A 27,560-nucleotide genomic window follows, 5' to 3' on the forward strand; every position below is an offset into this window, starting at 1 on the left:
TTCTTTATTTATTCAGCTGCACTGGATCTGAGTTGCAGCATGTGGGATCTAGTTCCCCGACCAGGAATTGAACCCAAGCCCCCTGCGTTGAGAGCTCAGTGTCTTAGCCACTGAACCACCAGGGAAGTCCTTTGCCTTACAGACTTTCAAAAGTGCTTGAATTAGCCCCAGGGCTTGTGGCTCTCCTGGCACACTCTTAGGACCATGGAAGTCCTGGTGTGGATCTCCTGGTTTTACAGAGAAAGAATACTAATAGTCCAGACCTCGGCTCTCAATTCCCCAGCAGTTTGTCCAGCTACTTTAGGAGACACCTGTCAGGCAGTATGGCCCATTTCCAGACCCGCCTGGCCCCTCACCTTTGCTCCTGGCTCCTGAGCTGGGCTTGACTGGAAGGGTCCCAGTGAGACTGTCTCAGAGCTGGAAAGATCCCTTCTGGGCCTGGGGTGAGCAGCCGTCTGCCATTTGATTTGGGATCACCTCTCAGGCTCCAGTTTCCTTTTCTGTGACATGGCATGCCAGCAAGTTCATCTAAGAATTAGAGCAGATAATGACCAGGATAGTCCTTCTCCCAGAGCCTGGCTCATACCCATTTTCAGCACTCAGCCCCCACTTTCTTTTAGCTTATTCATGGCAAAAATCCATCCCCCTCTCGCTACATACCTGTGCCAAATAATATTCTAGGTGAGACTTATCCTTTCCCCATTTTAATTCAGTAGGCTGGGGACCTGAGTTTCTTTCCTAGCAAGATAGCATCCTTACTGCTCTCTTGAGAAGCTCCATCCCTGTGGGTGGGTTGGGGCCTGGAGCCAGGCTGCTGGCTCTGCTGCTGGCTGTGCACCTGTGGAAAAGCCATGCAGCTTGGCTGGGCCTCAGTTTTGCAATTGTAAAATGGGATGATAACAGCGGCCTTGTTGTGATAAGGAGGTGAAATAACAGCTCTCAGTAAACCGTAGTGGTGACCACATCTCCTGGTAACACGAGCAGGAGCTCAGGTCTGCTCCGCTCACTTTCAAGTTCCTTTTGTATGTTTACCCTGCTCACGTGTTCAGCCGAGCTTTTTCAGAGGCAAATTTCTGCTCAGCTGGGGCCTGAGTGATCATAGATTCCCATTGAATATAGATTAGATTGCTGACAATTTATGCTGGTGAGACAAATACAGTGTTTTGAGTTGATCTAAAATCTCAGAGTAACTATTGAGGGGGCATTAAATGTCTAAGGGCTTCCCAGGGGGCCCTAGTGGTAAAGAACCCGCCTGCCAATGCAGGAGAAGTAAGAGATGCCGCTTTGATCCCTGGGTTGGGCAGATCCCCTGGAGGAGGGCATGGCAACCCACTCAAGTATTCTTGCCTGGAGAATCCCATGAACAGCAGAGCCTGGCAGGCTACGGCCCATAGGGTAGCACACGACTGAAGCAACTTAGCACACATACGCACAAATGTCCAAATGATGAGGTACATTTTTTTTTTTTTTCTCTTAAATGATGAGGTACATTTTATTCAGTTTTTAAAAAGTAATTATAAAGTGTGTGGGTATGATACATTTAAAATTCACTACCTAGTTCTCTGCAGCACAGCCAATGACAGTCTGTTTATCCTTCCAGAAGTTTTTAGGATATGTATATTCATCCATTGCTTTTGATACAGAAAAGGGATGGTCAGATACTCAATGCTCTGTATTTTGTCTAAATCTCAGAGATCAGGTACTATCAGCAAGTATAGAACCAGTCACAATTTTAATGTTTTAGAAGAAAAATATTGCTAAATGAACATTTCAGAGTTTTTTTTTTTTTTTAATGAGGTGTCTTGTTGGTTGTTTCAGGTTTATTATTTTTTTTGGTAAATATATGCTGTGTCACAACCTCCTGGACACACATCTTCAGGAGCCTGTGGAGCTTCCACTGTAGTGTCCAGGTGGCAGTGCAAGGACCCAGCCTTCACAGGTATTAAATTCGCATGAACATTGCAAACATATCTCCTTTTTCAAGGATAAGGGACTGTGAGCAGAACAGGTGCAGGTCTGTTTATTTTATTATAGTTGGTGTTTTCTGAAATAATTTGAGAAGGCTTAAAATAAGGCACAGCAGACAGCAACAGCACCTGGTATTGTAAGCAGTTTTCAAATGAAGCTCCCCCAAGCTCAGGAGGTCCACCTTGGACGTGGGGACTCAAGCAGAGGGCAGGCCACATGGAGGTATGGAGCCGGGCGGACACAGCGGTAACGACCCTCTACCTCTGTGCAGCCTGGCTGCTCCCTTGGGCCAGGTGCCTGAGGGGACGCAGGCAGCCCTGTCCAACTGCTCAAGAGAGCACAGTGTCAGTGGCCACAGGGGAGGGGTTGGGCTAGCAAGGCCGGTCCGAGGCCCCCCTGGCAAACGGACCCCCACTCAGGGAAGCTTCCTCCATTGTCAAAAGCGGATACAGATATACAACGTTGCCAGCCGGGAGCCAACTGTAAATAAGTCAGAGGGGCTCCACTTGGGTCTGACACCAGGGGGAACGGGGGCTCCCAGGACGTTTCCCAGTGCCGCCCCCGGGACCCCCCCCCCCCCCACGGCGGTAACGGTGGACGGGGGAGAGGGGGCGGGGGGGATTCAATTCCGGCTAACACCCCCGCGCCCGGCCGGGCCCCCGGGGGGAGGGGCGTCACGCGGTCAGCACTGTCCGTGGTCCTGTCTCCCCGACCCCGTGTGCCCCGCCCCCACCGTGAGGCCCACCCGCACGCATGCCCCGTGTGCCCCCCGCGGGTCCCCGCCCTCCACCCACCTCGCCGGTTCCGCACCCACGTGCTCCGCCGCCCCAGGACCGCCGGGTCGTCCAGCCGCGTCCGTTGCTGGACCCCGGGCGTCCCTTCACAGCCGGCGCCCGGCCAGGCCGCCAACCCCGTGTGCCCCTGCCTGCCTCTGCGCCCCGCGCTCCGCCCGCCGTCCCCCGGGACCTCGCTGTCCCCTCGGCTCACCCGCCGCCCACCGGGTCCCCCCGCGCGTCCCCGCTCCGCTGCCCCCTCGTACCCCCTCCCCGCGCGCCCCTGGCCGGTCTCCGCCCCGTGTCCCCTCCGCGGGTCCCATGTCCCCCCCCCTGCGTGTCCCCCCCCCCGCGTGTCCCCGCCGCCCCGCGCGCCGGCGGAACTGTGGGATCGCCGCGCACAGGAAGTGGCGGGGCGGCGCGGCCGAGGGCGGAGGGCGGCGGGCCGGGCGGGGCGGGATGGGGGCCGGGGGCGGCGGGCGCCGCACTCGCTGAGGCCCGACGCAGGGCCGGGCGCGCCCAGGGCCGGAGCGCAGCGACCGAGCGGCCCGGAGCGGAGGCGACGCCGGGGCCACGCGCGAGGAGCAGGTGGCGGCGGCTGCAGGTGAGCGGCGCAGCCCCCGAGGTCGGCCCCCTCCCCGCCGCCCGAGATCGGCCCCCCTTGCCTCCCCAGGTCGCCCCCACCCGGGCCCCGCGGCGCGGCAGGCCGGCTGCGCTCCGCCGGGAGCGGGGCCTGCGGGAGGACTGGAGGACCGGGACTGGGGACGGCGGGCCGTGGGTTCCCTCCCAGCCTCCGGGGCCTCGGCCGGCCAGGCCCAAGCCTGTCCCCGTCCTCGCCGGCCGGCCTGGGGCACTGCAGCCGGGCGCGCTGGGCCGGGGTGGGCGGCGCGCGGCTGGGGCCGGGGCGTCCTAGGAGGGGCGGGCAGCCGGGCTAGGCGAGGGAACAACACCCCTGCCCCTCGCCCCACGGACTCCCTTGGGCCCCTCTGCTCCGGGTGGACGCCACGCGCCCCCGCCGGGTTTCGGGGAGCTGGCAACCGGGACCCCGCGCGCGCCCCCGACCCTGCGCGCTGCGGCCACGGGTTAGTTTCACTTTTTGCTCGGCCCCGGAGGGAGGGCTGCAGGTGAGACCGCAGGCTATAGGGCTGAGCGTTCCGATTTGACTTTGACATTTGGACCAAAGGCCGACTGTGAATTTCCACGGTTCCAGTCAGGTGATGGGGCCGGTCAATGATCCAAGAGCTGTTTGGGAGGAAAACCACCTTCACCCCCAGGGCCGGCCAGAGGGCCCAGGGACGCCTGATGCTGCCCTCCCAGGGTCTCAGGAAGGGACAATGACTAGCAGATGAAGCTGCCTGCAAATAATGTGCAGGTCCTCTCTGTCTCTCCTCCTTCTCTCTTTCTTCCTTTCTTCCAACTTTGAAAGAAGTTGGGTGAAATAGGGAAAATGATTTTATAAATGGCTCCCCAGACCTTTTTTAGGCACAATATAAAACCTTCTCTTAGAGAATACTGGAGCAGTTAGGTTCCTTTCTGTAGGAAATTCGATCTTATGAGAAGGAAAAATGATGGTGGACTGTTGGCCTTGTGTCTCACTAGAATGACTGACACCCATATTAAGGGTGGAATCACGGAGACCCCAGATCCCGGGTGGTGTGTGGCGGCTGTGTGCTGTGGGAGAAGCCAGGGGACCCCCTGGGGCTCTAAATGACAGCTCTGCAGGCTGGTTGTGGTCATCCCCAGGCTGGTAATCAACTTCCTCTGCTGTTGAAAAGCTTCCTGGGGGTCTCAGGGAGACTCTGAACTTTTTCTAATTGGATCATTTCCCCTTTTCTAGACCATCCTAACTCGACTCCTCCTCTCCCTCAAAGTTTCAGAGTTGGCCTGTTACAACTCACTTCTGTATCCTTTCTCAGCCCTGAGGGTACCTTCTTGATTACCTTTTATAAAAAAAGAGGACATGTGATTGAGGTTCACACACACCATGTGGCTGACATCCACAATGCACGCAAGTGTGACTGAGATTCAGCACGCACAGGGCCTCGTGGCCCTCGTGGCCTCGGAGGGGGACAGGTGCCTCCATGTTCCATGCGCATGCAGACTGGCTGTGCTGGGCCCTGTCCAGGCATCTCTGTCCAGAGGTTTGAGGTTGAGCAGTGTGGCCTAGAGAAAGTGCAGGAGCAGGGAAAGTGGCAGGAGGTGAAGGAAGAGGCTCAGGGGACACTTGAGTTGCCAGGGTGTGGGTTCTAGGAGCCACCTCCGGGAAGGACTGTGCGCTGCCTGGGAGGGCCAACTGACTTTCTGTGTGTCTGTCACAAGTCTGGGTGCCAGGGCCAGGGAAGCAAACTGAACGTTGTTCATTTTGGAAGTTAGAAGAAGTGTATCCACCAAAGTGATTTTTTAGAACTATTTATTCATTTATATAAGATCCGAGTGCTTCAGATCTTAGTTGCGACACGTGGACTACGTTGTTCCATGGCATGTGGGATCTTAGAGCCCTAACCAGCCATCAAAGCAGAGTCCCACCAGACCAGCAGGGAAGGCCCTTGTCTGTCTGTTTTTACTTCTGCTTCCCACATTTGCTAGCATGGTTCCTGACATGCAGGATCAGGCCTTTACATGTGACACCCCTGAATTGCACTTCAGCCCTGGAGAAGAGTGGTCTGGGAAAAGCCAGAGGTTTTGTTACCTCCTGAAGGGTGGGTCACAGATCGGCATGACCAGAATCTGAACTGAGATCCTTGGTCGCCATCTTCTCAGCTCTATCAATCTGCTAAACATCTGTGAACATTTTTCAGTTCAGTTCAGTTCAGTCGCTCAGTCGTGTCCGGCTCTTTGAGTTGGTGAACATTTTTATCTCTAGTCAAATCAGAGATGGGAGGGAAATGTTGAAATCCCTATAAACAGGGGAAATGAAATCCAGAAACTGTGTTTGAGAAGAGTTGAATTTACTGGGTTTTCTGGAGTGGGGAGGGTGTTGTTGACATGTCCAATCACATTTGACTCCAAACCACACACCTTCCAACCGGCCTTCAGCCTGACCCACTGGAGCAGACTCAGAGATCAGCTTCAGCGAAGGTTAGTACTCCATCCCCTGCTCTCAGCAGTGAGGCCCTGACTCCGTCAGAGTCTACCTGGGGCAAAAGTGGCTTCTGCTTCTGTCTTTCTCTCCTCTCTTGGGCCTCATCAGAAACTCTAATGTCTCACTGTTACAAGTTGTGGCTGATTAATCCAGAGCAAAGCACTGGATGCAATTGGCTGCATTTATCTATTCCTTTCTTAATGATTTGTACTGTATGACATGGAATCTTTACTCAATCTTCTCATCGAGAAATGTATAGTTACAGGAAGGTTGGACTAAATTTCGTAAAACGATTGCTTGGAAGTTTCATAGATTTTACTTTTGGTTAACCAAGGAATGCTTGAGGTTTTAAATAAGTTGCTTCATGTTATAAAGTGAAGTGACTTGGACTTAGTCTATTGTTTCTGAAACCACTTCCTAATGATTAAAAGTAATCCTAAATTGTTGCCGCTGTTGTTTACTTGCTCAGTCATGCTGACTCTTTGTGACCCCATGGGCTGTATGTAGCCCGCCAGGCTCCTCTATCTATGGGATTTTCCAGGCAGGAATATTGGAGTGGGGTGACAGTTCCTTCTCCAGGGGATCTTTCTGACCCAGAGACTGAACCCGTGTCTCTTGCATTGCTGGTGGATTCTTCACCTCTGAGCCACCTAAGAAGCCTTAAATTGCTCATTTCAAAATGCTGGATTTTAAGCAAAAACAGTACTGGTTCAGCCTCGTACAGACTCTTATTTAGTTATTTAGAAGAATTCACCATGCCCTGATTATGTGTCGAGTAAAGTGCCAGAAACTGAAACACAGATAATCGGGCGGCAGTGCCTATGTGTCTTTTTGGAGGTGGAGGAGCTGATCCGCGGGGAAAGTTGGCCCAAGTTCCCGCTGCAGGGCTGGGGCCTTTGGCCCTGGATGCTGTGCTTTAATTGGCCACATCTTTTCCCAAGCGCAGCTAGAAGGTCATGGATAGGATACATTGTAGATGCTAGTGTTAGCAAATTGAAAGAAACATGTCCTTTGATACTGTGACAGGCAGAAGTCTTCTCCCAGGCAGGAGAACTTGGCATCACACAGGACTAAAAACTGAAGCTGGGCGCTCATGGTAGGAGCCGCCCGCCAGCAGCCGAGAGGCCTGTCCCCAGGTGGCCTGGGGAGGCCATGCATCATTGATGTGGCTCCTCGGTTCCTTTCTGAAAGTGGGCGGGGAATGAAACCAGCAGCAAGAAGGTTAGTAGTGAGTTCTGCTGGGAGCAGCAGTAAAAGCTGCAGCAGGAACGCCTTTACCAGTTCTGCCCTTCTGAGGCCTGTGAGCCCCAGGGGTGCACCCCCGGGGTAGGGGAGTGGCCTGTGAGCCCATGGGTATCAACCCTCAATGTGGAGAATGTGTTGATGATTGTGTTAATGCTTTTCATACTTTGGTTTCTAATTAGACTGTTATTCCAGGCTAACTGGAATGATTGGTTGAGTGAATGAATGAATGAATGCACCTTTTCTTAGGAAGATACACGTCATCTAATCCTTAGGTTCAGAGAGAAAGTAATCGATGGTATACCTTGCAAAATATGATTCACTAGCAGCGATTTTCGCCAGACTAACACAAATCAGATTGTTGGATGAAGACTTCGCCTGTCCAGGTTCCATGAGAGGAGGAGGCCAAGGTGGGAAGTGCAGGAGGTTTGTGGGGGGCTGCTGTGGAAGTTGTAGGGAGGGGAGGAGGGGTGATCCTGCACCTGGCCTGTGTGGGGTGGGGTGGGAGACAGGGCAGAGGACTGGGAGGATGGGCCTCAGACGCAGCTCTGAGAAGGTCCGCCTGGAGTCCTCAGCCCCACCCTGTGTCTTGCAGCCAGGAATGGCAGGCACCCCTCCCCCGTACCCCGGGAAGCAGGTTCTCTCTTAAGGGCCTTCTGTGTGTCAAAGTGCTGTCACAGCCTCAGAGACAAAGTTTAGTGACTTGGACTCCACAGAAGTAGAAGGATGATCAGTAAAAATGATCCCTTGGCCCGGGCAAAGTTTTGGTTTAGTTTTAGGAAAAGCCCTACAGTCTGTTGGGTTCTGTGAGCTTTTATTTTGGCTCCTTTACTATAAGTAGTGTTGTTGTTGTTCAGCAGCTAAATTGTGTCCAACTCTTTATGACCCCATGAACTGCAGCACACCAGGCCCCTCGTCCTACACCGTCTCTAGGGGCTTGCCCAAACTTATGTCTATTGAGTCAGTAATGCCATTCAACCATCTCACCCTCTGTCATCCCTTTCTCCTCCTGCCTTCGACCTTTCCCAGCATCAGGGTCTTTTCCAGTGATTTGGCTCTTTGAATGAGGTGGCCAAAGTATTGGAGCCTTCAGCTTTAGCATCAGTCCTTCTAATGAACATTCAGGAATGAATTCCTTTGGTTTGATCTGGTTTGATTTCCTTGCAGTCCAAGGGACTCTCAAGAGTCTTCTCCAGCACCACAGTTCAAAAGCATCAGTTCTTCGGTGCTCAGCCTTCTTTATGGTCCAGCTCTCACATCCATACATGACTGCTGTGGTGAACTGATACAAAAAGAGAGTGTCCAGCAATGAGAGGAAGCAGACTCTTGCAGATAAATGACAAAGGGCAGAGCACACATGTGTGAGCATGGGGCAGTGTGTTCAGGTTCCTAAGACGGGCACTTACTACTGTTACTCAAGTTCTAGAACATTTGGTAGAAAGTGCATCGGTGGCCTGTGGTTCAGTTCCAAGCTCCAAGGCAGCAGGGTGTTTCCCTGGAGCCCCAAGTGCTCTGTACCTGGCATTTCTCTTCTTTAAATTTTAATGAGTTATTGGGTATGTGCTGCGCTTAGTCGCTCAGTTGTGTCTGACTCTTTGCAACCCCGTGGACTGTAGCCCTCCAGGCTCCTCTGTCCATGGGGAATCTCCAGGTGAGAATACTGGAGTGGGTTGCCATGCCCTCCTTCAGGGCATCTTCCCAAACCAGGGATCGAACGCAAGTCTCCTGCATTGCAGGCTGATTCTTTACCATCTGAGCCACCAGAGAAGCCTGTTATCAGGTATAAATGTTTCTATTTTGGTAAACAAAGCTATATGTGAAAATTCTAAACACAGATAGGACAAGTGCTAGGCCAGAGTGGCCACGCAAACATGAATGAGGACTGTACACTTCTTCTCTCAGATGTGTCTTGCCTGACCCCCAGCCACTGACCCCATTGACCTACAGCCAGTGACCCCTAGCCTCTGACCCCCAGCCATGGACCCCCAGCAGACATGCCATGCAGCTGTGGTACCCAAGTCACTAGCTCTTTGGCTGCTGAAACCAGCCAGAAACCTAGATCTTTATATGCAATTATTTATTTTTAACAAGCTGTGCAGGCAAATGGAAGATGTTCCTGCCTGAATTTAGACTGTGGGCCACTATTTTTACAACCTCTTGTCTAAAATATTTGTGTAATTTTCAAAATAAAGTCAGTGAGCCAGTTAAATGAGGACAAAATGCATGCAAGAGAGGCAAACAAACAAAAAGATGAAAAACAAGACCCCAGGATTTCATGTCCAGATGAGAACCAAGAGAACTGTCTTTCCTATCTCAAGCATGGCTGCTGGAAACAGGTTTGGGGTCCGTGAGGATGGGTGGAGGGAAGGAGAAGCTGGTACCCAGAGAGGTGTCAGTCGGGGAACAAAGGAGCTCTGTGTGTCTCTGGGTGCCTGTAGGAGGCCCTCCCAAGGTCCATGTAAAGATGAAGTCTGCAAAATGTAATGTTTACTGATACCAAATGCCTTTAGTGGAAGGCGCTCCTCATCTTGCTCTATGAAAGTGTTGCAAGTGAAAGTCGCTCAGTTGTGTCCGACTGTTTGCAACCCCATGGACTTATCCAGTCCATGGAATTCTCCAGGTCAGAATCCTGGAGTGGGTATCTTTCCAACCTAGGAATCAAACCCAGGTCTCCCACGTTGCAGGCGGATTCTTTACCAGCTGAGCCACAAGGGCAGCCCAAGAATATTGGAGTGGATAGCCTATCCCTTCTCCAGCTGATCTTCCCGACCCAGGAAGCGAACTGGGGTCTCCTGCTTTGCAGGCAGATTCTTTACCAACTGAGCTATGATCCCCCAAGTATAATCTTGCTCTATACTTTGATAGAATGTTCTGTGTCCACACGTCTTGGTTACACATGTGGAGCCATGCAGCCCTCTAGCGTTCTCTGAAGGGGACCACTGGGCAGGGAAGTCCAGGCAGTGATGCCTACACTGGGCTGTTTGCAGAGATAGGAGAGACTCCAACTGCACGGCCCCCCGCAGGGTGTTCCGTGGACCCACCTGCTCTTCAGCACCTGGAGTTGTCATTAAGTTTTGCAAGTGGAGTGACTTCCCTGGTGGTCCAGTGGCTAAGACGGCAGGGAACGCGTCTCCATCCCTGGTCAGGGAACTAGATCCTGCATGCCCCGACTAAAGATCCCATGTGCCAAATAGGGAAAGTTTTGCCAATAGGTCAGATACAGAGCGTGACTAGTGGTGGCCTGGACCTGTTTCCTGGTAGATGGGGTTGGGCCTCTCCCTGCACTTGCTCCTGGATGCGTTTCCTCCTCTGGGAATCCCTTCACCTGTTTTCCTGTTGGGTGATGGGTTTTCCTTATGTAGTCCTTGCATATGGTTCTGTATGAGCTATTTCCTTGTGCATTGAGGATAACAATCTTCTGTCCTAATGTGTGCTTCAGGCGTCTTGCTTAAGTGGGTCTGGTCTTTTTACTTTGTTTTGATGAATAGAAATTCTTAATGTAATATAGAGTTTATCCACCTTTTCAGCTTTTCGAATGCAGTTGAGAAGTCCTGAGGTCACTTGTGTGTTCTCCTGTGTTTTCTTATAGAAGTTGGACTGTTTGCTTTCCACGCTGAAGCCCTCCGTCCCTCGAGAGTGGCTTCTGGGTGGTGACAGGTAGGGCCTCCGTCCCCATGCAGAGTACAATTGTCCTGATACCAGCCTCCGCCAGGTGGCCCTCTTTCCCTGCTGACCCGTGGGGCCACTGCAATCACGTGTCCAGTTCCCTCCAGTGGGTTCTCTGCCCCTCTGGTCGATGTGTCTGCATGGGTGGCCCCTCAACCTGACCCTCTTGCTCTCTGGGCATGCACCCCACTCCCCCTGCCACCCAGGGTCTCTAGAGCACCTGGCTGATCTTACTCTTTGTTTTCCTGTGTTTATGTTAAAAGCAGTGTGTCAAGTTTCCTGAAAAACTTTGTCAAGGATTTAGATCAAAACTGCACCCATTCTGTAGATCAGCGGGGGGTGGGGGGAGTGGATTTCATGTCTATGGTATGAGGTCTTCCTGCCGTAGAGATGGTGTGTTTCCATTAATGTCAGTCTTCTTACATGGTTTTACTAGGGCTCTCTACATCCTATTCTGCACGCTATCTTATGCTTTGTGGTTAAATTTATTCCCAGGTGTCCTTATTTTTGTTAATTTTTATAAATGGTGTTTTCACATTTTATTAATTTTTTTACTTAAAAAAAATTCTAACTCTCGTTGGTATTGAGCAGAAAGGGAGTTGATTTTGGATACTGACGAGGTCCAGGCACCTCGCCAATCTCTCGCCAATCTCTTTTTCTTATAATTTGCAGAGTTGGGGGATTTCTGCATGGACAGAAAGTGTCTGTTTCCTCCTTACACCTTTGGCATTGTCCCATCCTGTTTTGCTGCCTGGGCCAGGGTTGTCAAGACAGGACTGTACTGCATGCGAGTGTGATGGGGCATTTTGGTCATTATTCTGGGTTTTCAGGGAATCTGCTCAGTTTTCCCGTTTGGTGTTGGTACAAATATGGAGGCTGCTTAGTTCCAAATCTTCCTGTTGCTCCTCCTGGGAACAAAGGAGCTAACAGATGGAAGGAAATAAAGAGATGAAGAGATTCAAGACTCACCTTCACTGGTTATCAGGAAGATGCAAAAACGACAGCTTGGTGAGATGCCGGCCCGCTCCACCGGGGTGGCCAAAATGTAGAGAGCGCCTGGGCCAGGCGTGGGCACAGACGTGAGCCAGGGTGCGCTGGTGTGAATGTGAGCTGGGGGGTGTTAGAGAAGCATGGCCGTGTCTGCAGAGCGGCCTCCACATCTAGGCACACTTGGTGTGTGGTCCCACATGGGCAGGGTGGCCACAGCAGCATGCATGCTGTGTCCCAGGGACACTGCTGGGGAGAGGGCGGGGTTTAGGGCAACTATATGGAATGGGGGGGTGTGTGGTAAGAACCCTCCCAGATTTCCTGTCCTGTTGGAATGAGGACATACTGGGAAGAGACTCAAGGGGTAAGTGGTTACTTCTTTCAAGGGGTGGGATAGTGCAGCTGGGAGGAGTTACAATGTATTACTGTATCTCCTCAGATCACCTTAACCCATTTAAAAGAAGTTACAAAAAATAAAAGAGAGAATGCTTATTTTTCTGTAGACTCCCCTTTCCAGTTAAAAGAGTGGTCTTGTTTATACAAGTATTTGACTTCTTTCTGAAAAATAGGAACCATATATACTTTTTTCCCCTTGCTTTCTTCTTAAAATTCCTTTTGGAGTGTAGCTGACTTACAATGTTGTGTTGGTTTCAGGGGTACAGCAAAGTGAGTCAGTTACACATAGTTCCACACTTTAAAAAATTCTTTTCCCATATAGGGCATTACAGAATATTGCGTAGAGTTCCCTGTGCTATATAGTAGGTGTTACTAGTTATTTATTTTATTAATATATATAATAGTTCATATATCGAAATTCCAGTCTTCTAATTTATCCCTTTACCCCCTGGTAACCATCTGTTTTCTACATCTGTAACTCTATTTCTGTTTTGTAAATAAGTCCATTTGTCCCATTTTTTAAGATTCCACATGCAGGCGTTATCATATGGTATTTGTCTCTGACTGACTTCACTAAGTATGACAGTCTCTAGGTCCATCCACGTGGCTGCAAATGGCCTTATTTCATTCTTTTTGTGGCTGAGTACTGTTCCACTGTATATACGTACCTTTATCTGTATCTATTCCTCTGCTGATGAATATTTGGGTTGCTTCCATGTCCTGGCTATTGTGATAGCGCTGCTGTGAACACTGAGGTGCTTGTATCTTTCTGAATTATGGTTTTCTCCAGATAGATGTTGTGAATATTTGACTGAAGATGTTGCTTTATCAAAGACTTTTTCCGTGTGTGTTGACCTGATCATATAAAATTTTCTCCTTTTATCAGTTAATGTGGTAAAAGTACATGAGTAGATTTTCCTGCTTTTCAGGAAATACCCCGTCTCAACCGTGATGTATTTTACTCCATTACCATACTTGGTGTGTTGAGATTTTGTTTAGAATTTGTTGCACCTTTGTTTAGAAGTATGCATGGCTTGTAACTGTCCTCTCTTGCACTGTCCCAATGGGTTTGGGGCTGGGTTACACTCATCTCATCATCCAAGTGGGTGGTGTTACCTTCCATGTGAGATTGAGGTGATGTGTTTCTTGGCCTGGGCCTGGCTTTTGTGTCGACAGATTTTTACATTTTGATTGATTCTTTTACTAGCTTCTGATCTGTCCACCTTTTCTAGTCTTTAAAATAAGATTTGGTGTTATTTTTCTAAGGAGTGACCTGCATTGTTGCTGTGTAACAAGTGACCTCAACACTTCCTGGCTTTCAACAATACTTTCCCTCTCGTCATTTCTGTGGTCCAGGAACCCAGGCTTAGCTTAGCTGGTTCCTCAGGCCCAGGTCTCTCATGGGCTGTGTCCAGGTGTCACCGAGGCTGCAGTCTTATCTAAAGGCGAGACAGGGCAAGGGTCCTTCTTCAAGTTCATTCACACTGTCAACAGGATTCAGGTCTTTGCCAGTTGTTCTGTCCATCCTGGCAGTTTGTCCATCAGAGCAAGAGGGGGAGAGAGTGTGAGCCAGCTAGTCGAAGACTCAGTGCTGTAAATCCCATCTTGGAGGCCACCTTCCACTACTTTTCTCAAAAGCCAGTCGCTAGGTCCAGCCCACCCTCAAAGGTGTGAACCTTGGAGTCATCTTAGACCTCTCTACCCCAGGGTCCACATTAATAACATTGTCAATTTCTTGGTAAAAAGGTCTTAATATTTTGTTAATTTTTTAATCTCCGTGGTATTTGACATTAAGCTCCACCTTTCATCCCTAGAATTGTTTTGTTTTTCTTTTCTCTCAGTTTATCTCAGCAGAGGTTCATCTGTCTCCTTGCTGCTCACAAAGAGCCGACTCTCCGCCAGCTCTCACGTCCATCACATTCTTGGTTCTCCTGACATTAATTTATCCTTCCATTGTCATCATTTCTTTCTGCTCTTTCTGGGTTTTTTCCCTGGTGATCTCTTTACAGGTTATTGAGTTGAAAGCTTAACTTCTTTGTTATTTTTGTAAGCACAGTTTCTTAATTTTCAAGCTTTATTTCTATCATAAGAATTAAAGGTAAACGTTTCTTCCTGGTGCTATAGTCCTGTGTCTGGTATATTTTGGAGTATAGCAGTATCACTGTTTGGCTTCCCTGGTGGCTCAGATGGTAAAGCATCTGCCTGCAATGCAGGAGACCTGGGTTCGACCCCTGGGTCTGGAAGATCCCCTGGAGAAGGAAATGGCAACCCACTCCAGTACTCTTGCCTGGAAAATTCCACAGACAGAGGAGCCTAGCTGGCTACAGTCCATGGGGTTGCAAAGAGACGGACACGACTGATCGACTTCACTTTAGAATCATTGTTCAGTTCTTGAGCATTATGGTTGTTCAGTTGCCAGATCATGTCTGACTTTTTGTGACCCCGTGGACTGCGGCATGCAAGCCTCCCTGTTCCTCACTATCTCCTGGAGTCTGCCCAAGTTCATGTCCATTGAATGAGTGATGCTATCAACCATCTCATCCTCTGCCACCCTCTTCTCCTTTTCTGAGGGTTTAAATATCTGTCATTACTCTTCTGTGACCCATGAGTGATATGGAAGGTACTTTTATTTTCTAACTGCGTGGGGATTTTACATTTATTATTGATTTCAGCTCAGAAGGCTTGTGAGCAGAGGGCACAGACGTGGATCATACTGTGTCACCACCTACCGTCTCCAGGGGTCAGCTGGTGGTCCCTCTGGCCTTCCTGGGTGAGCGATGTTCCCTCTCCACTGTGTTTGTGGCCACTTTTACATCCAGTGTTCTCTGTTTTTATGGTGGCATCTCTAGAGTGGGTTTCTTCTTATTTATCCTGCTTTGGAGTCAATGTGCTTCCTGATGATAAAGTTTTGTGTCTCTCGGGAATTCTGGAAAAATTTCAGCCATTCTTCTGTTGACTTTTGCTTCAACTTACCTTATGCTTGACTTTCTCACACCAGTTTCCAAGTCTCACACTCCTGCCCATGTTTGTCTTTTAGTCTTTTTTTTTTTTTATCACCACATTCTCAGTGAATTCCTCCATTTTCCCCTCTCGTTTTCCAGCTGTATCTTCTGTCTAATCTGCTACTTAACCTGCACATTAAGCTCTTCATTTCAGTGATCCTAGTTTTCATTCCTTTTTAAAAAAATATTTTATCTTTATTCATTGATTTATTTGGTTGGACCGGGTCTTAGCTGCGGCATGTGAGATCTTTAGTTGCAGCAAGTGGGATCTAGTTCCCCGACCAGGGATCGAATCTGGGCCCCCTGCATCGGGAGTTCAGTTCAGTTCATTTCAGTCTCTCAGTCGCGTCCGACTTTTTGCGACCCCATGAACTGCAGCACTCCAGCCTTCCCTGTCCATCACCAACTCCCAGAGTCCATCACTCAAACTCACGTCCATCGAGTCAGGGATGCCATCCAGCCATCTCATCCTCTGTCGTCCCCTTCTCCTCCTGCCCTCAATCCCTCCCAGCATCAGAGTCTTTTCAGTCTTACCCACTGGACCACCAGGGAAGTCCCTGTTTCTCGTTCTTAAATGTCCTCAGTAGTTCTCTCCAAACCTGGCTCTTCTCTTGCTTGGTGTTTTTTCCTTTGCACTTGTTCCAAGTTCTTCTTTTATCTCTAAGCATACTTATTTCATATGTGTGCTCAGTTTCATCCACCTCTTTGTGGGCCCACCAGGCTTCTCTGTCCATGGGATTTCCCAGGCAAGAATACTAGAGTGGGTTGCCATTTCCTCCTTCAGGGAATCTTCCCAACCCAGGGATCAAACCCAGGTCTCCTGCATTGCAGGCAGATTCTTTTTGACTAGTGCCACCTGGGAAACCCTACTTATTTTATATACTGCAAAGAATAATGCCAACATAATAAAAACACCTAAAATAATACTGAAGTCTAAATTTCTTGAGCATTTGCTATGCTGCCTCTCACTCCCTGACGCTCAGTTCTCATGTGCTTTGTACCCTGGGCTGTGATCTTGTGTTCAGGAGACTTTGTCTCCCTGGAGGGGCTCTGCTTCTCCCAGGAGCCCGGGAGTGGGGCTGATCTAGAAATAAACCATTATAGGTTTATTTCCTGGATTCATAAGAGGGGACTTCTGAAGGTGTCATTGACAAAGAAGGAACTTGATCCCCTAAACAGAACTCAGAGCTTGAAGAGATTGCCAAGGTGAACCTACACAAATCCTGGTGAATAAAGCAATTGTGGGAGTTAAGGAATGCTATGGTGTGAGTAGCCCTGAGGGACTCAGCTAACCTGGGGGGTTTTGTCCTGGCCTAGGACTGCCTCGCCAGGGACAAGAGCAGTGTCCAGGATGTGGAAAGTCGGAGGCCCTCGCTCCCTGCACTCCGTGAAGCGCTTTATTCAGTTTGGGACACAGTTGCAAAACATGACTCTGATTTTGTCCTCAATGAACTTAACTTCCCATTGACTTCTCTGTTGTCCATGTGACGGAGGTGGTGTCTGTTGTCTTAGAACAGGCAGACCATCCAGACAATGCTTTTGGTAGCTAAAAACTGCCATACGTCTGCAGTGCATGGTATATACCAGTGAAGGTGAAAGAGCGTGAATTTTTAAAGGGGATTAGTAAATCTAACATGTCAGATTTCAAAGCTATTAATAGAAATTAAACATGAATGGAAAGACCGTCAGGCACTTGGAATGTTGTCTTGGTGGGGCGGGGTCTGCCCGAGTTCATGCCCACTGTGGATCTCCAAGACTCCCTTGTGCTTTAATTACTTGGGAGGCCGTGACCCCAGCTCACTGTCCTGTCAGTTCTGCTTCTTAAACCCTGGGCCCGCAGGGTCCCCTGCAGCCTGAGCCTCCCTGGACCAGGCACCCCAGCCTCGGCAGTCCTCTCCTGTCCGTTTCTCCCATACCCGTGAACATGCCTCCTGGGGTGATGTGTCCAGGCCAGGCCCTGCCCCACCCACGACCCCCTCCTCCATGTTTCTCATCGCCCCCTGCCTCACCCAAGACTGCCTCCAGTCCCGCTCCCATCAGATCCCTTCCCTGTGGCCGTTGAGGTTCTGTCTCAGTGAGCCCAGTTCTGCTCCTGCCCTTGCCCGCTCCAGCCCCTGCTGATGGTGGTGATGCTCAGAGGATGCCATCTCCTCTGTTCGGTCCTCACTGTCCCCTCAAAACCCGGTCTCGGCTTCCCCCCTGAGGCTGCACCCTGGACCTTTGCCTGGTGGATTCTTGCTCATCCTCCAGCTGTCAGTTTGCCAGGACACCTTCCCCAGCCCGAGACCCAGCTGGGATGCACACACATGCACTCAGATGCTCACATGCATGCACACACACGCACACACACATGCACCCGCACACACCTCACATCGTGCAGGCTGTCTATGGGCTGCTTTCCTCACTTCACGTCCCACTGCTGACCTTTACCATCTGCGGGCTCCGCCCCTGGGTAGAGACCACAGGGCTGCACTTGGCCCTGTGGTGTGAACAGTGAGGTCAACAGCCAGCCCTGGAGCTTTTTCTGTTCCCTGTGGTGAGTCCTGCGGGCACCACATTCCCCTGGGTGGCTCGCTGAGCGCATCCTGCCCGTCCCAACACTGCAGACCTACATAGCAGACTTACCGTGAAGAGACCACACCTGTCTCCACACCCACCAGTAATGATGGAGAGAATACCACCATTCTGGGTGCCTGGTAGCCTTTTGTTTCCACTTTATTTCTGGTTTTGAATCCAGCAAACAGAGGCTTTGTCCCTGCTCTACGATGAACGTCGGTACGTCGGTAGCATCATAACGCACACTGTCCCCTGTTTGTTAACATCCACAGTGCGAGTCGGGGCTTCCCTGGTGGCTCAGACAGTAAAGAATCTGCCTGCACTGCAGGAGACCCAGGTTCCGTCCCTGGGTCAAGAAGATCTCCTGGAGAAGGGAATAGCAACCTACTCCAGTATTCTTGCCTGGAGAATCCCATGGACAGAGGAGCCTGGAGGGAACAGTTTATGGGGTCGCAAAGAGCTGGACACGACTGAGCAGCTAACACACAAACACGCGCACACACAATGCAGGTTGGTGGCAGGTAGACTGATCTTCCCCGTGGAGGTGTGGGATGGGCCACAGGCTTAAGTGGCCTCAGCCAGTGACTTCACACTTCTCAGGAGTGGCCCTCTGCTCCTCATTGCTCGCCCAGGGGCTCATGAGGGTTAGAAAACATCATGTGTGAAGACAGTTTGTAAGGTGGTGTCACACGTGAGGCACCACACGTGTGTCAGAGCAGCGATGCCTCATGAGGGGGTGATGGTGAGTCCCGGCGGGGCTGCCAGGGATGACAGCACATGGACAAGAGACCCAGGGCCGTGAGCCCTGCAGAGGGTACAGAGACAGACACAGCCGAGCCCCACGCCAGCTCCTCCCCAAACTGGCGCATGCGTCCTTGGGTGGCTGACAAGGGTCCCAGCCATCTCTCACCCAACGCTTCTCCCCTCTGCCCCTCAGATGCCAAGCAAGAGGCTGGTGGGTCTTGTTTCTGCAGAAGCCACTTCCTGCTGTGTTTGGCCCTTTTCTGGAACACGGGAGAGGCCGCTGCCCACTAGCCTGTGGCCAGCCCGGATGCCGGTCTGTCCATCTCAGAAGTGCTGGCTTCCGTGCCAGCTTGACAACCCCCCTCACCCTGGCGCTGGACTTTTTCATGGCTCAGCACGTGGCACGGAGCTTTGTTTCCCTCTAAAGTGCCCCTGAGGGCATCAGAGGTGCTGGCGGCCTGCCCCAGGGAGGCACCTGCCGGCTGTGCACCCAGAGCAGGCAGGGCGCCTCGCCCATCCGTCCTTGTGCGGCTCCGAGGCTGCTCCTCAGGGCACAAAGCTGTGTTTCTGTGTCTTGGGGAGAAGACTAAGTGGGGGCTCTGCAGGGGCCCCAATGTTTATGCCACGAGTTCAGTCTCTGAGCCACAAGGGAAGCCCAAGAATACTGGAGTGCGTAGCCTATCCCTTCCCCAGAGGATCTTCCAGACCTGGAATCAAACCGGGGTTTCCTGCATTGCAGACGGATTCTTTACCAATTGAGCTATCTATGCCGTGGGTTCAGTTTTTGGTTTTGGGTGAACTGGGCCTGTCCTGCTTTGTTGTCCCTTCTACTGGGCTCAGAAGGGATCATCTCCCTGTCTCAGCAGTTTCATTTATTGCTGTGTGTGTGTGTGTGTGTGTGTGTGTGTGTGTGTGAGACACACATACCTGTGCCCGAGCTGAGCTCTGGGGCATCCAGGGCTGACCTTGAGTGCTGGCCTGGCCTGGATCAGCAGCAGCTGCTTGTTGTACATTTTGACTCTTTTGTCCCTCCCCCAACTCCCCTGTGCCCCTTAACAATTGGCTAACAATGATGCTCTGTGTTGCTTTCACAAACATAACCTTCAGCCCCAGAGACCTTGTTGGAATGGGAGCTCTGGTCTTCAGATCAAGGATGTGTCTTGACCCGGTTCTGGGCATGGAAGCGGGACTGGGGTCTGGACAGTGTCCCCCGGCACCTCCACAGAGGGGCCCCATGCAGTGGGGCTCAGACCCAAGCAGGAGCTTCCAGTGTCCGGACAGCACGCTCACGCACGGCCCGCTCGCTCTCGGTCTCCACTGTGCGCAGGTTGCCTCTCTGAGGTCACAGTTGGTTCTCGAGTAAACACTTTCGGTTAAATGTCTTCTCCACTTGTGGAGGCCAGTTTCTCACACAAGCCAATTTAAGAAGGCTCCAACCAGACCAGCCTGGGGGTGCCGGGCATCTGCGAGGGCGGCAGTGCCTCCAGGTGAGGGCACAGGCAGGGGTCCTGGTGTCCAGGGTTCCGGGGTGGCTTGTGGCTGACGCTTCAGGGCTTTAAAGATCATGGCGCACTTTCGGTTTTCTGTAGCTCCTTCAGCACGTGGTGGTCAGTTGTTGTTCCTAGGAATCTGTCCCATTAGCTGTGTTTGCACATCAGGAGCTGCTCAGAAGCGGCTCCTGATTCCCTCTGGAAAAATCCCTCAGCATCTGCTTGTGCCTCCCCGACCTCCTGACGCTGTCCACGCAGTCTCTCATTGTGTCCTGATTCTCTTGCCAAAACACAGCCAAGTTTACTCATCCTTTCAAAGACTCACTTTTGTGGGTTTCTGCATGTTTTTCGTTTCATTAATTTCTGCTTTCTAGGTTATTTCCTTCCTTCCTCTTAATCTACTTTGTTTTTCTAACATGTTTTATGTCATTTGTTTTCAGCCTTCTGAAAATTTCTCCCCTAAAGTATAACCTTTGATCCCTTTAAGAACTTTTAGCTGCAGCCTAAAGTTGCGAAATGACATGTTTTTGCTACTATTTCATTCAACAGATTTTTCTAGTATAGTATCTTAATTGATTTTTAAATTGTTAATTACTTTTTTAAAATTAATTTTTGTTGGAGTACAGTTGCTCTACAATGTTGTATTAGTTTCTGCTGTACAGCAGAGTGAACCAGTTATACATATACATATACATATATCCCCTCTTTTTGTGGTTTGCTTCCCATTTAGGTCACCACAGAGCACGGAGTAGAGTTCCCAGTGCTTAACAGGAGGTTCTCATTAGTTCTCTGTTTTATACATAATATCAATAGTGTATCCCATCAATCCCAGTCTCCCAATTCACCCCACGCCCTCTTTCCTTCCTTGGTATCCGTACATCCATCTGCGACCATTCTCTGCATCTGCATCTCTATTTCTGCTTTGCAAAAAGGTTCATCAGTATCTTTTTTCTAAATTCCAGAAGCGATACGATAGTGTTTTTCTCTTTCTGACTCCCTTCACTCTGACCGTCTCTAGGCCCATCCACGTCTCGGCAGGTTGTACAGTCCTGTTCCTTTGTGCGGCTGAGATCCCATCGTGTGTCGGCACCACATCTTCAGCACCCGTTCTGTTGATGGACCGTCTAAGTGTATGAGAATTTTTCCCAGTGTCTCTTTTGTTACCTTTTTCTTTTGCATCAGTAAATTTTGGTCAAAGAATATACTCTGATTGATGCCTGTCTTGTGAAATTTGTTGAGACCTGTTTTATGGCTAGCATTATAGTCACATTTTATAAATGCTCTGTGCATCTTTGAAAAGACTGTATTCTGTGATAGGTGAGATTAGTTTTGGTAGGTTCATTAATCGTGTTGTTTAAACCTCCTATATTGGGTCTTGGCAAAAATAGAGCCCATAGGCTTAATCTGGCTTGCCACCTATTTCTAGAAATAAATTCTTTTTTTGTTTTAACTTTTATTTTTTGGTCATGTCACATGGCATGTGGAATCATGGTTCCCTAATTACCAGGAATCAAACCTGTGGCCTCTGCAGTGGAAGCACAGAGTCTCAACTACTGGACTTACAGGGCAGTCCCTAGAGATAAATTCTTATGGGATCACATCCACGTCCTTGGTTTATGCATTGCCGTGGTCTCTGTTCATTTGCCCTGAAAAATCTAAAATATTTACTCTTTGGCCCTTTCCAGAAAAATGTTTGCCAACTCTTGTATCTTCAGTCATTTATTTTATCTATTTTATCAAATACAGAGAGCGGGTCTGTTAGAATCTTCAGTTATCCTTGTGGATTTGCCTACTAATTCTTGCATTCTATCAGTTTTTGTTTTATATGTTTGGGGCTGTGTTATTAGTGACACAGTTTAAAATTGTGGTATCTTCTTCATGCATGACATGTCTGTCGTATGAAGTAATTGTCTGTCTCTGCTAGTGTGTCTTGCCTGTAAGTTGGCTTTGTCTGAGATTCGTATAGCTGAGCCTCTGGGTAGTATTTGCCTTGTATACTCCTTCTGTTCTTTTATTTTTAACTCTTTTATTTTTAAGTCTTAGATGTACCTTGTAAACATATACATGTTGGGTCAGCCAGAAAGTTCATTTGGGTTTTTCTGTAACATCTTACGGAAAAACCCAAACAAACTTTCTGGCCAACTCAATATAATTAAAGTGTTTTTTTTTTTTTTTAACATGGTATTTTAAATTGAAGTTTGATATTCTTTTTTAAAAATTCTGACAATTAAGAATTTTAGAGCCATTGTAAATGTAATTTCAGATAGATTTGAGTTTAAATCTACCATCTTGTATTTTACTATTTTACCTGTGCTGTGTTTTTTTCTTTCCTTCTTTCTTTTTTGAGTTGGTTATTGATCCGTTCTTTGTTTTTTGTTTTTTTTTACCTCTACCACTAGGAAGTTATAGACTTTTTCTGCATCTTTGATGGTTTTCCAGAAATTACAACATTCTTATTTATCAAATGTCTAAAACTAACTTGTACTTTACTCTTGGGGGAACCCAAGGACCTGAGATCACCCCACTACCCCTTCCAAGTGTTATTGTATATTTAACTTTTTTAACCCACTAGCCTTTGCTGCTTTATCCTCAGTATTAGTCTCGTTTAGATTTGCAGACGTACCTGCCTCTTTCTTTGCTCTTTATTCTTTTTGCATCTCTGGCATTCCATCTGAGCTCACTTCTTCCTGTTCAAGTGTACCTGCATCAGAAATTCCTTTCATCAGGTTCTGAGGTGGCAAGCTTTCCCTACTTTTGTTTGGGTTTCCTTGCTGCTCTGGAGATGGGCTTGCCTGTTGTAGAATCCAGGTTGGCTGTTGGGTCCTTTCAGTGCGACATTGTGTGCTGGCCTCTGACATCGTTTGTTTGCTAACAAACCATTGTCAGGCTATCCCTTCTTTGCAGGTAACCTGATTTTTTCTCTGGCTTTTAACATCGAAATTAAAAGTCTTTGTGCTTCAAAGGATGCCATCAAGAAAGTGAAAAGACAACCCACAGGATGAGAGAAAATATGTGAATAACTCATTTGCCTAGGGGCTTGTACTAGAAGGTAGAAAGAGCTCTGGCGAGGCTGTACGGCCAGTACCTGAGTGCCGGTGATACTCTCGAGCAGGGACAGTGAGTGGGGAGGTCTTGCCACCTGCCGCCGGCTCTGACCGCACCCTCCTGCCTGTGCTGTTGCCCACCTGGACCACCCCTCCATCTGCCTGCATGCAGGAGAATCACCCGTCATCTCTCCAGATGTCATGAGCATCACCGTTCTATACAGCTGCAGCCTCTGCCTCCGATATGGTCAGCGCCTCTCAGCTAAGTGCAGTGGTGCCCACTTGGATGAGTGAGAAATGGAATGCAAACGCGGGATCCCAACATCCACTTCTAGCCGTGACGGGGTGACCTGGACCAGATCTCACATCCCACGTTGAACAGCAGGAAAAACCAAACAGAAGCATATGAGGTTGCAGCGTTAAACACCGCACGGCAGGAGCGCTGGACAGTGACCCCACAGGAGGGGCGCCCCCTTCAGCTCATCCCCTGCACCTGCCAGCTGAGCACAGGGAGGGTGGTGGAGGCGTAGCCCGGTGACCAGGGCTCCAGGGAGGCTGGAATCTGTGGGGGAAATGCTGGAGAGGATAGGAGAGCATGAATCAGGAGGTCTAGGGTGCTGAGCACAGAACCCCCACCCCGCGCTTAGACCCTGTTGACCATTGCAGGTGTGGGGGATGCCCCCAAGGTCAGGGGACCTGGAAGAGCGTGGGTATCATTATTTCCTCAGTTCACATGGGCTGTGAGTGAAGTTGCATACTCAGCAGCCAGATGAAAAGACCTCACAGTTCAGAGGGCATTGAGCAGGGTCCTAAAGGCGGTAGTCTCCTTCCAGACGTGAGCCTGCTCAGGACCCATAGACACAAAGCTTGAAGGAAGCCTGGAGAGAGTTGAACAACTCTTGAGTAAGTTAATGACATCCACTAAAGAGGCCTGACAATATTTGAGGGATGACAACAAACTCACCCCCCAACACGCCATGTTCACAGTGTCCAGGAACCAGGCAGAAATTATTTGTTGTGCAAACAGATGGGAAAATGTAACCCAGAAGTTGAGAAAAATCAATTAGAAACAGATCCAGGTGGATCCACGCTATCCAGATGGTAGAATCAGGATAGAAGGATGTTAAAAATGTCTGTTATAAATATGGCCCATGTGTTCAGCGACACAGAGAAGCTATGCACAAGGTGAGGAGAAAATGAATGGTATAAAAAAAAGACCCAAGTCTTCTAGAGAGGAAAGCCCTGCGCTGGATGGGTTCATAGTGGGTCAGATGCTGCAGACACAAGATCAGTATTATTGAAGATATAGCACCAGAAACTTTCTAAAAATGAAACAGGAAAGAGGCAGGAGAAAAAAAACAACATCATCAGTGTAACCATAAAGAGGGATAATAAATAGGAAATTGAAAAGAATGTGTGATGGAAGATATTTGAAAAAAAAATGGCTAAAATTTTGCAAATTTGATGAAAACTGATTTTCAAGGAGATCCACAAATCCCAAGCAGAAGAAAACTATGCCACTGCAGTATTCTTGCCTGGAGAATCCGATGGACAGAGGAGCCTGGCGGGCTACTGTCCTTGGGGCTGCCAAAGAGTCGGACAAATGACTGAAGCAACTCAGCATAAAACAAAATTCTGACACGTGCTATGGCACGAATGAACCTTGAGGACAGGCTGCTCTGTGACATGAGTCAGACACAAAAGGACAAACGCTGGAGTGACCCACTTATGTGAGGCCCCTGAAGGAGTCAAGTCCCAGGGACAGAAGGCAGGATGGCAGGGCCAGAGGCTGGGGAGGGGGAGGGGAGTGAGTGAGTGATGGGGCCGAGGGTCAGCGTGGGAAGATGGACAAGGTCTGTGATTGGACGGTGCTGACAGCAGCTCAGCGGCGTGAATGCTCTTAAGGCCACCGAGCTGGACACAGCACAATGATTTAAATGGTGACTCGTACCTGAGGTTTAAAACAAACACACAAAAACAAGGACTAAACTTAGCCAGTAGGCCTGGTCTTGGCTTCTTGATCACAAGCTAAGCCGTAGTGGAGGAGGGCTGGGCTGACCTGGAGACGAGCCTGTCTGCAGGGTTAGTGGGTCTGGAGGAAGGTAAGAGCTGCTGAGGTCAGCACGGTCATTGTCCTGGGAGCTGGAGCCTCATCACCCAGAGGCCAGAGACCTGAAGGCTGTTCTGCTCCTCTTCCGAGGCAGGAGGCAGCCCACCTTCAGCTGCTCCTGCCAGCCCCCCACGGAGGTTGAAATTGCTTTGCAGTCCTTCCTGGGGTGTGCCCTCTGCCTCTCTCTGGGTATGTTCATTTATGGGCCATCTGTCAGGCCTCCTTAGAAGGCGGAGGACAGTAGCAGCTCTCGGAAAGGCCCTGAGAGGCTGTGTCCTTGGTGTTTGCCTCAGCTAGCGGACTGTTCAGTTCATCAGGAAATCAGGTTCATTCATAACTGTCCGCCTCCCTGATGTGCAGACTCTTTTGATTTCAGGGTAACAGCATGTAGTTCGTTTGCTGGTATTTTTCTAGTCCTGCCTAACTACACTGTGTTGTGTCTTTGACTTTCAGGCTTTGAAGTTAGAAACCTCCAAGGACGATTCTCCCGCTCCCTGCTGACCCTGGGCCTCGGTGAGTCCAGAGAGGGAGGTGCCTGATGCTTTAGCCGCGTGTGTGTGCGCGTGTGCGGTTGTGTGTGTGCGTGTGTTTATTACTGTCCCCTGGAGCAGTCCCAGCCAGACAGGGTCTCACCCCAGTCCTCTGGACCTGGCTCCGCTGGGAGACACGGAAGTTCCTCGCTTGGAGAGCCAGGCTCGCTGGCCCAGCCTCAGTGACACTGAAGGAACGGATGGAGTGGGCGCAGTTGGGCCTTAATGCATTGCTGGTTGATTTTCCTAAAGGAGTCCAGCAGGGCTGTGGGGGGGACCAAGAGCCTTCTGATCAGCGAAGCACATTGCTCTGTGCACGGCAGCCGTGTGTTATCAGCACTGCTTTGTTTCTGGAGGAGAGTGGCCAGTGGCACTGGTCATCAGCCAGGCCTTTCCCGGAAGCACAGAACTGGGGAGGTCAGAGATGGATGTCAGTTTGGTCTCCCTCTTTCGGGGTACGGGGCCTCAAGTTCTGTAGCCCTTGAGGGCTGGGAACAGGAGCGGGAAGAGAGCAGAGAGTCAGAGGCTCTTCAGCTACTGGACAATCCCCAGATCAGACTGATAACCAAGCACCCAACAAGATTAACTCAACGTTTACAAGAAGAAATGACGTTCAGTTACCTGCATACAACTGAACAGTTTTTAGAGACAGGAAAGATAGAGAAACCTCCCCCCACCCTACCACCACCACAATAAGCTAGTAGTCATCAGTACTGAAAGTTAAAGCAAATCGTTTGCTTATGACTTGAACTGGTACCTCTCAAAAGATACCCAAGTGTCTAATAACAATAAACATCTGAAAAGATGTGTGACGTAGTCATCAGAGAAATGGAAGTTACAGACCACGGTGTGCTGGTGTGATGAGTGGAGATGAGGCAGGTGGACAAGGGTGGCAGCAGGGGGCTCATCAGTCACGCTTACCTCTGTTTTTCTGCAAGTCGGCTCCTAGCTGAGCACTTATAAAACCCCTCATCATTCAATTCTCTTCCCATCTGTGAACAGTGAGTCTTACCTGTGTTTTTCTGAGGAGGACACAGGCTCACGATGCTCCCTTTGTCCTGAGGGCAGGGGTATGTGGTCCTGTCCCTGCCGCTCCGGCTCCCAAGCCCTGGTGGACTCTGGTGCTGGTCATGGCGTCCTGCCCCAGCTCTGCGGGAAGCTGGGAACATGCTCAGACCTTGGCTGCGTGGATTCTCGGGCCCTGGGGCCTGAGTGCTCCTGAGAAGCACCCCACCTGCCACACGGCCCCAGGCACAATGATGGTCACTGGCTCTGCACAACCCGCCCCCCACCCCCCGCCACTGATGAATGGTAAAACAAACTAAACATCTCTCCTACGTAGCTTACTGCAATTTTAGCTCACACGAGTTTTCCATTAGCTTTTCTTACAAGTTTTAAGATGATTAGAAGGTTTTCCGTAGTCTTTCTTAGGTACTGATGCTGAAACAGTGCTGTTCCCTGCCTGCCCCCATGGCCCACATGGATCTCAGAGCTCAGTCTGAGGTGGGGGTGGGGGGTGGCGGTGCAGAAGGAGAGGCTGCGAGGGCAGATAAGGTGGGAGGCCCCCCCACTTGGCCATGTTTGGGGACAGGTCCTCTTTGTTCTAAACGAGACACAAGGGGACTCACAAAGGGCTCAGACTTTGACCGGCCAAGTTGTGTTTGGAGGAGGCTGGTGTCCTGCAGGGCAAGCTTTTTCCCTTAAACACTATCTTATTCGGGTTCAGCCTAATTGATTAGGCCTTGTAATGGTTGCAAAGACAGAAGATTGGAGGTCTATAAGCCAGCAAGCAGGTAACTTTTTGTTAATATTTACATTTTAATTAAAGAAGTGATGTATGCTTGTAAAAATTAAACACAAAACCAAACCTAATAAGTCATCAAAATTTCATTCTTTCCTCCATCCCAAATCCCACCTTTTTTTTTTTCTGGAGGGAACTGCCGCTGTAAATGGTTTGTGGTTTATCCTTC

At 49.9% G+C, this 27,560-nt stretch overlaps 1 protein-coding gene across 2 annotated transcripts in view; it reads left to right on the forward strand.

The window, feature by feature from the left end:
- The first annotated feature begins 3,139 nt into the window (after nt 1-3,139).
- The window catches only part of AGPAT3 (1-acylglycerol-3-phosphate O-acyltransferase 3), an 89,461-nt gene continuing 65,040 nt past the window's right edge, over nt 3,140-27,560 (forward strand). For both annotated transcript variants that reach the window (XM_069581962.1, XM_069581958.1), the window contains exons 1-2: nt 3,140-3,345; nt 25,514-25,573. The gene's annotated coding sequence lies outside the window, so the exon portion shown is untranslated. The remainder of the gene's footprint in view (nt 3,346-25,513; nt 25,574-27,560) is intronic.

Source organism: Ovis canadensis, chromosome 1, assembly GCF_042477335.2.
Source record: "Ovis canadensis isolate MfBH-ARS-UI-01 breed Bighorn chromosome 1, ARS-UI_OviCan_v2, whole genome shotgun sequence".
NCBI classification, from domain to species: Eukaryota; Metazoa; Chordata; class Mammalia; order Artiodactyla; family Bovidae; genus Ovis; species Ovis canadensis.